This window comes from Rhyacophila brunnea, unplaced genomic scaffold (genome assembly GCF_057557595.1).
Source record: "Rhyacophila brunnea isolate RB1 unplaced genomic scaffold, BYU_Rbru_1.0 scaffold_7, whole genome shotgun sequence".
NCBI classification, from domain to species: Eukaryota; Metazoa; Arthropoda; class Insecta; order Trichoptera; family Rhyacophilidae; genus Rhyacophila; species Rhyacophila brunnea.
In genome coordinates, this window is record NW_028233339.1 from 18,116,613 (window position 1) to 18,126,870 (window position 10,258).

Here is a 10,258-nt window from a genome sequence, read left to right on the forward strand (position 1 = left end):
AAAGTACAATTTCCCGATAAGTATTATATTATGCTATACGGTACTCCCTCAGTAATGCGCCACCCTAAAAACCAGACAAGTGTCCAATTAGTGAAAGCAGCGGATTATAGTGCATATATACAGTACTCTCTCAGTAATCCGCCACTCCAAAAACCAAACAAGTGTCCAATTAGTGAAAGCGGCGGATTATAGTGCATACATACTAAAAATTAAAACAGGTATTTCGTAAAAATAGTTTTCTTTTTTGAGAAATTTCTACTAGTAAATTACGGTTTTATTTATAATCAAAATCAAGTATTTACCAAAGTATACATATTTAGAAACTAAGTTTATTAACTAAATATTAAACAGTAAATCACACACAACCAGTTGTTCAGTGAGCAGATATTCTTGAATGGCTTAGGATTCCTGGCTTTCCCTATGACCAAAAGCTTCAGTTTGTGTGTCCCGGTTGCATTGGAGCACGGCATAATTGTTATGCGGTCCTTGGGCACTTTCCTCCCTGGTAAATTACTTTCTTCGCGATGAACATACGTTTTACAAAGGAGAAGTTTCCAAAATAAACCTCTCATCTGCGTTGTATACTTGTACGCGGCGGACTACTGAATTTGACTATCGAATACTGGCGAATTATAGAGCTTGATTTTGTGCTTTCAACTAGTAAAAATAACGGCAGATAATCGAGCGGCGGATTACTGAGAGTGTACTGTACAATTAAAACAGGTATTTCGTAAAAAATTGAATAAATTTACACATATACCTAGTTTCTTTTCTATGTTTATCATTGACATGGCAATAAAAATTAATATATTTTATCAACATTGCGTCTGTTTATATTTTAGATTGCGCAGTGAAAATAACTTAACAAGACGTATTTAATACTGTTCATCTTTTACGTGTGCGTGTATAATCGATATTCAAAATAATTTTCCTCCCTCATAAACAAGTAAACAATTTAAAAATTTATTTAATTTCTGGTAAAAAAATGTATGATTTTCAGGTTATCCATCGTGCATGAAGATTTTTAAACAAATGTTCGCGTGCATACCATCTGAACGATAATTATAAAAAAGGGTAATTAGTATTTAGTGATTAAAGACATTCTATGCATCTCGGCTTTAGAGGCAAGTATCATAGATGTGCATACACAACTCAATCTGAACCAAAATGAAAGTTGACATCATTTTGTCTCAGACCCTTCCTCTAATATGGCACAAAAATTTAATATAACACCTACGCGGAATACAATGTATTTTTAGTATGGCTATGTTTAAAGTTTTGCCCCATTAGACATCAACTTTTATAAAAGGCATTAAGTATTAATTATATTGAAATATTATTATGTAGTCACTAATAATTTTAATATTATTTTCGAAAGATGTTGACTTTCAATATTTAGTAGAATTTATCATCAAAAATATTTGAGGCAATAAACAACTTTCAGTTCTGTGATTTCCTCAAAGTATCTACAATTTACTTCCTTTACTTCAAAATTGGCAGTCTCATTATCAGTAAACCAATATTATGGAGTATTGTCCAGCTATTAACTGACAGCAGCTTTAGTGTAACAGCTCTCGGATGCCACTAAATATAAATATGTTTCAATATCTACCATTTCAATGGATAGTTTTGACCCCATATATTTAAAAAAATAACCACCATAGTCCACATTTATGTATACATCAGCTTAACTTTCAAACTGCTTATCTCCAAACACCATATTGGCAGGTGATGGAGAATAATTCGTCTCTGAACTTTTTCGAGGTATCTACGGTTAAAAATATTATTAAATCTTGAATGTCAAATTAATAAAAATCGTTAATTACATACTATATTATGTGAAATTCATTAGAAAATATTGCCTGAAACCAATTTTTTTCAGTTTGTATGCTCTCGTGAATATTTTGCTAAAATACATAAGCAGTATGCAAGTTAAACAGAAAAATATATTATATTTTAATTTTAATATACCTAACCCTTTTCATTACTTACTATGTAGTTATATATACATTATTTTACATAATATGTATCTCATTGACTATTAATATATTAATAAGATCAAGGTTTACTACTAATTAATATATTGCTTTCTTTTTATTGTTTCACTTTCTAATGGTGGAAAACTGATTTTAATCAGTTGAGATTTTTATGCAAATAATCATCCACTAAAGATGTTTATTTCATTCTTGTTATTTTAGTAAATCTTTTAACATTAAATAAAAATAATTTGTAATTGTGGAACATGGAAAATTATTATTGTGATCTCAAAATTAAAGAAAGTAAATTTTGTGAAACATCTTAAAAATGTGCTGTGGTTTGATTTTTTATACATACCTATTATATATATATATTTTTGAAATTACTTTTTTTTTTTATTGATATTCTATTTTTTTATTTTGGTGAAACAATGTTCCTATTTTTTATTTTTATTTGATTATTTTTTGACATACTACAATAATTGAAAACAAAGTCTTATTCTCATTTTTGTTGTTGCATGTTTTCATAATATATTATACATTATTATAAAATAGCTATTCTTTAATGTTGGTAGCCCAATTGATACCATGTATGTAATTAAAACTATCGGTTCCCTATATCCAGTGGCGTAACTTGTTACTATGCCAAATGTGGCACGTATGCAAATTATACAATGACAGTGATAATTTGTATTAGTTTCTTGGAATTAGAAGATACCAGATTGTGAGCCGCTGTTATAAAGCATTTATTTTCTACTTTATAGCTAAATATTTTAATTGTTCAATAAACAAAGTAAACAGGAAATTTTTGTTTTATTTTTGAATGTATGATTTTTTATAGTTATTTTTTATAAATGCCCATATCTGGTAAGTATGTATGGGAAATTATATATTTGTTGTGATTAATTAATCATTGATAGGTTTAATCAAAAGTTTGAATTGACCAATGCTTAATCAAAATCTTTTTTTTGAAATATTAATTTAGGTATTATCTTCTTTTTCTCGGTACTATATCTGAGTGGGTCTTTTCCGCTGACGTGTCCCTTGGCAATCTTTAACAGTTTCAGACTTCCCACCATGTTCTAGTCCTCATCTGGCTTTCTATCAACATGACCAACCCTGCTTACACAATCTCTCACTGGTTTGCTGTTCAATAGGTTGTCATATTTATTCTGTAAACCCAAGTAAACCTGATGTTCCAAATTGATTAACAAATAAAGGTTAAATCAATAAATCAAGTTATGTACCATAATAATAATATTATATACTTCATTGATTTCAACAAATTAGTTTACATAATTAGTTATTATAGCTGTGGTCATGGCCCCCACAGGGGGGGGGGGGGGGCTGACAGGGCTATAGCCTGGAGGCCCGGGCTCAGGAGGGGCCCGGCGAGGCGAGTCGACCAGGTAAGTGAGATAAACACACATCACAAATTTGCATTAATAGTAAAAAAAAGTCGGCACTATTTTCCTTCCAATAATATTATTATTTAAATTCTCGTAGACACGTGTACAGAACGTAGACGAGGAATTTAAATCAGTTTCTATCTACTACTTAGTAGTTTTAATTCATTTTACTCTTAACATAATGTTTTTTTACTGCGGATTGAGAATTACCATGCCTAAGGCTTTATATAAAAATAAAAAACTCTTTTTTCGTTGGAACCTAAACATATGCACGATTAAATCATTATTTACGTTATTTAAATTCTCACTGACTATTAAATCATAATATAATAATTTAAAAATAAAAAATAATATTAAATATTTTTTATAAGTACCTAACGTCTATTTATTTTCGAATTGCGTGGCGTCCAGTTGTCCGACGCCAAATCGTCCTAGACCCGTACGGTAAGACTCCATAATTCAAATTGATATATTAAAATATACAAAAAAACACTAAATATAGGTAGATATACATTAATTTTACCGCATACCTACACGATTTGGAAAACGCTACTGTAGAGCGTCACACTGCCTTTATCCATAGTCCGATGAGTCGAGGGGGCCCATCAAAGATCCTAGCCTGGGGGCCCGCTTCAGGATGTGGGGGCCATGGCTGTGGTTGATTAATAAAAATTTTTTTTTTTTTGTAAGTGTTACTGTTAAAGCAGGTCATTGAAATATGGAAGATAATTTGTGTATTCGAAGTGTAGGCAAGTAAATAAATATTTTATTTTTCAAAAATATTCAATTATAATTGACCAACTACTGGTAACGTCCCGTTCGAGTAGGCAGGTCAGTTAGAGATAAATTTAGGAGGGAATGCGTATCGCACAAGTTTTCGGAATAGACTCCGTAAAGATGATAATTTTTTCGTGGTACCTATATCAGAATTCTAAAGATTTTCTTTTCTTTATCTATTTAAGGCTATACTTCAGCTAAGGCATGGTCTAAAAAGATCGTGACTAGGCGATTCGCGGATTGTGCAAATGACGCGAGCCGAACGAAATATAATTTGTCATAAAAATTCAACATGCGTCCTTTTAATGTTATGTTTATTAATATATTCATAATAATAATAGTATATTCATTGACATGTCTTCTTTTTCAAGTACATGCGGAACGTTTTTTAGTCATCTTTACACGATTTAAGAATATATTCCTCCGACGCCATCATCACAAAACAAATTGATGCGCGAACAGGTCGACTATCGCTCTCCGGCTGGCAACGCGGCCGAAATTACGTCCCACATACTGTTGAAAATTATTTGCTGTTTTACTTATGTACGCTCTTAAGCTAACCACGCAGAAATCATAAAATGTAGTAGGTAAGTAACACATTTTTTTTATACTTACATTGATCAAAAATAATATCAATACGTTAGAGCATGAACCAGGGAAGTCACGTTTAGACTTTTGTTCAGGAGAGTGATTTTAGTGTAGATTAAATGTTTGAAACTCTATAACTTTTTTAATAACTATAATAATTAGGGTCTGTAAACGGTGTCTTTCATAATTAAATTTATACTTGACCATAGTATGGATAGAAAGACCAAATCATTTAGAATTAATAAATTAATGGACTTCCCTGTTTTATGTTCTAACACATAATGTAGAAGTACCACTAAGCAATATTTCACCAATAGATAATACATGGAAGTCCATATAGGTATAAATTATTTTTATTTCCTGTGCATCATTATTAATAATTATTTTATTATGAATAAACAAAATATTTCAATAAGTCTACATATTAAAGGAATTATATTTTTTTTTAAATTTACATAAGTACAACATTATTTGAAATTTATTACTGCTCTAGAAAAAAATCAACGCAATGAGAATTATTCCTGGTCATTCTCCGGGACATCAGCTGATGAGGAATTATGTGGAATTCTACCATAAAATTCTTGAAATTCCCGAGATATCCATTGTTTCATAGTTTGCAGATCTTAACCAGACACGGTGGTTTTGCCTCCAAGATCTGTCCGCTTGGCTTAATAGAATTCCGACTTGCTTATGTGCCGAATTGCAGAATGCCGATCACATCCTCTGGGAGTGTCCCCATATGTCGGTTGAAAGGGAAGAGCTTCTCAAGTCGGTTCAACCCTCAGTTGGACCGGTCGGCCATTGCGACTTGTTATCTACGAAGGAAAATTTTTCAGCTTTTAAAAAGTTTGCGGCATTTTACGGCGAGCGAGAAGGTCTTTTCTCATCGAGAATTGACTGCAATACATTATATCAAATAAGGGATCACGCACACTCTAGTGCACGCCAACCAAGGTCTTGGGAAGTTGCTCCTGGGACACTTTCGGCACAAATTTTTAAGAGCGCCTAACGTTCGTTACGCCACGGTATACGCCTGCATAACGGGTATAGAAACGTGGATGGAATTTAATTTTAATTTTAATTTATTTTACATATTGTGGACATTACAAATTATAAGTTTAAGACGTTCACAACATGACATTTAGAAACAAAGGAATATTATTAAAACAGTATTATGTAATACTGTAATTATGCAATATTAAGTTATTCTACAGTATAAATGTGTAAATACAAAAAATATGAAGTATATAGGTACAAGGAAGTACACCGGATGAGTTAAGCAGACCCTATTTGAAGAAAGTTTGTAGATCTTTGTAATTTGGCCGTGCTAATTGGATGTTTTGAACATGTGGAATGCCAAGGTGAAACAAAATATTTTGCGACCTTGTTTTTCTACGGAGGTCCTCAGTTTGGAAATCTTCATCAGAGAACTTCGCCTTATAACGTAGATAACCAGCGTTACCTTAAGATATAAATAAAAAAGAAATAAAAAAGGTGTGCCATCAATATTCTTTTTGAGCTACAAAAGGAGCTGAAGATGATGCATACAAAGACCAATAATTGTTTATATCATTTTAACTCCATGTTAATAACTTTAAAAGGCTTGTTTCCTTAACATGTCCCTACAAACTGAGCCCCATCCATGGAGTAACAATTATCTGGATACCATTCAGCATCTTTTTTGACGTTCAGTTATAGAGTGGTCAGTGTCGATCTCCATATGTGTATGGCATCGTAATAGGAAATTGTGATTTATGATTTTCAGCGTAGCATGGTTTTCAGAAACCAGGTATATGAAAAACAATCATGATATTCCTATTTTGGCCAGGGCAATTAATTATCATACCAAATCGTCAGCTCTTCAATATTTACTAAAACATTGCTAGATGCCCATTTCATCAAGCAGCAGCTGACCTTATTGCCACCACTTCCACTTTTTATTTCATCCACATCAGTGTTGTGTCTCACCACTTGCATCATCGTAAATTGTAAATTGTAAAATTTAGAGTCCACAACTTTCTCAGATGGAAACTATATGGAGTAGGTAAACACTTCTCCAAGTCAACCATTATTACTTTCATACTGGTAAATTTTTCTTTTGCAAGAGTTTTATCAATCTTATTTAATTGCAGTTGCTTCCTGTATGTGATCTTCCGAAAGGTGTCTTTGTATTTCTTTTTCTTCAAAAGAAATATTAACATCTTTAAGACTCATCTTAGTAAGTGTTATCGCAGGCGTCACAGGTATCATTGCTTGGCAAATGAAACCCGAATTAAATTTTTATTTTATTTAATTGAAAATCCATTTGAATAGGTATATGGCGATAGAGCCACAATTTTGGGTTCATTCATGTGGTTATATTCTTTGAAGAATAAATCAAACATTTTTGTAATACTCATTTATGTATAACTAGCTGTATCACCCGGCGCTGCCCGGGAGTTACGTAGAGTGCAAAGGATTGAATTTAAAAAAGTAAAAAAATATAATATTTTAGATTTTTATTTTTTTGTACATTTATTGCATTTAAATATCTTAAAAAGTAGTACAAATTCAATTTATTATTGTAAAACTGTCCCCGGGGTGCAACGGGTTAAAACTGAAATTCGAGACCCCGACCACTCACTCCAGCTCTGATGCGTTCCCGGGGTGCAACGGGTTAAAACTGAACTTTGGGACCCCGACCACGCACTCCGGCTCTGATGCCACTACATACAATTATTGTCCGTGAGTGAAGCATTCCGATCTACGCGTAACACGTCATTTGCATCTAACTTTGCATTTGACCTCCGATCAAGCTGAAATAAACGCCAATATTTTTTAAATTCTAAATAAAAACACATTCTAGCGACATTTTCAATAAAAAATGGGAGTTGCAGCATTAACTTCCGCGTTTCAAGGCCTTGTACGCGGCGACTTTTTCCCGCAAAAACCGTAAAACTGTCCCCGGGGTGCAACGGGTTAAATCTGAAATTTGAGACCCCAACCACGCACTCCGGCTCGTCGGCCTCCGTCTACTGTCCAAATTTTGTCGAAATCCGACTCCGCGCGTGGATTTGTACAAAGAAAAACGAAAATTATAGTATAAATAATAATATGTACCTACCTAACGTTTGTTGGACTACCGTGTTTTTGGAATTATTATAATGGTTTATTAACATTTTTCTTAGAGCATAAACATCGTAAAAAGGACACCCGTTGTTTATGCACTAAAGTGAATTGGACTTCAGTGATTTTTTAATTAGCTATATCGGTTAATTTACTACTTATGGACTTCAGTGCTTCATTCATTTGTGTAATGAAATAAAATAAAATTTTCTGCATATTTAACTCAGAAACGGTAAAAACTGGACTTCCGTGGTTTATCCTTTAACGTACAGAATTATAGGGTGGCATTTTTTGTCAATTTACGTCATTATAATATACTGTCTATTGGGAGTTTGTGCATTTCTACCTTTTGCCATGTTTTTATTTGTTTCTTTATTAAACACCACAGCAGGCCGTGAAACCCAATAATAGGGGTAAAACTCCCAGGCTTGAAGAATTTTCATATGAGATTATGTAGAGATCATACAGAAAATTGGTTGGGGGGGGGGGGGGTCCATTTTGAAAAATATCCATAATGTTTTTCTAATGATCTTTAAGGGTTCAGAGTTAAGAAAATAATTTCCCGACGTTTCAAATAAGGAATACCGTACTTTTAGAGGGATATTCCGCTACCCAGACCAGCGGCGGTTTCTCTAACACCATGCATGTGCGCTGCACTCCTTTTTCCTAAATATCTCTCAATGTGCAACAATGCTATTCATAAGTCATTACTCGTTTATCGCAATTTAATTCATGTAAATTACCAAAATTATGCACCCATTGAACAGTCATCGAAAACGAGCGCTGTGGTGAGCGTCCTAATATCGATCTTGGTTTGACATTCATATTACACTGTGTAATAACAGTTCAACCTGACACGTGAAACCCACAAACAACTCATAAATACACAAAATTTGATGGGCTTTTGGGACGCAGCAAAAACAGGAAAAAAACAGTTACGCGGAAAAAAGTAGTAACTGAGATTTAGCAGGATTGATAAATTTTTTTTTTTTTTTTATTTAAATCTCATATAAATTCATTGAAAATAGGCTGATATTGAATACAAATTGATTATCAACATAAATATTATAGACACGATCCTTAAATCTTTCTATATTTGCAAATATTTGAATATAATTTATAAAAAAATAATATTTTAGTTACGAGGGTGGGTCAATAAGTCCTTAGAAAAGCCGACAGGTGGCGCGACTAGTACTGTAAGCGGTTTGTTTTCATGCAGCGGCACTACCGATTCAGTATGCTGCGAAGTTTCAATCAGATTGGTCGGGTTGTTGTTTTTTATTTTCGTACATTTAAAAAAAAAATTTGCTTGTTTACAAAAATGGAGAAAATTGAGTTTAGAGCTGTTATTAAACATTTTAATATAAAAGGGTTAACAGCAAAGGAAATAAAAAATGAGTTGGATTTAGTTCACGGCATATCTGCTCCTTCACTTGCAACTATTTATAACTGGTTAAATGAATTTAAACGTGGTCGTACATCAACAAAGGATGAACCACGCTCAGGACGTCCTGTAGAGGTGACTACACCAGAAATGATCAATAAAATCCACGATATGGTGTTAAGTGACCGAAGATTAAAGTTGAGTGAGATAATTGAGGTTACAGGGATCTCAAAAGGTAGCGTCATTTCTATTTTACATGACAAATTGGGCATGAAAAAAGTTTCTGCAAGATGGGTGCCGCGTTTGCTCACAGTCGACAATAAACGCAATAGGGTGGTGGCCTCTAAAGCCCTGTTGTCGCTCATGCAACGCAATCCGGATACATTTTTTCGTCGCTTTGTGACTGTAGATGAAACATGGATACACCACTATACCCCCGAGACGAAAGAACAGTCAAAGCAGTGGATTGCGAAAGGCGAACCATGTCCAAAGAAGGCGAAAACCGTAAAATCAGCTGGTAAGGTTATGGCTACTGTATTTTGTGATGCACGTGGAATTATTTTCGTTGACTATTTGGAAAAAGGAAAAACAATAACAGGGGATTATTATGCATTTTTATTGGACCAGCTAAAAAACGAAATTGAAGAAAAACGGCGTCATTTAAACAGGAAAAAAATCCTCTTTCATCAGGACAATGCCCGTGTTCACACATGTTTACGATCAATGGCTAAAATTGAAGAATTGAAGTTCGAATTGGTCGACCACCCACCGTATTCGCCAGATTTAGCCCCCAGTGACTTTTTCCTTTTTCCAAACTTAAAAAAATGGCTAAGTGGACAACGTTTTTTTTCAAATGAAAAAGTCATCGATCGGACAAATGCTTATTTTGAGGACCTTCCGAAAACTTATTTTTCTGACGGTTTAAAAAAAATTGAGAAACGTCTAACCAAGTGTATTGAGCTCCAAGGAGATTATGTTGAGAAATAAAAAAAAAATACAAAAATAAAAACTGTTTTAAT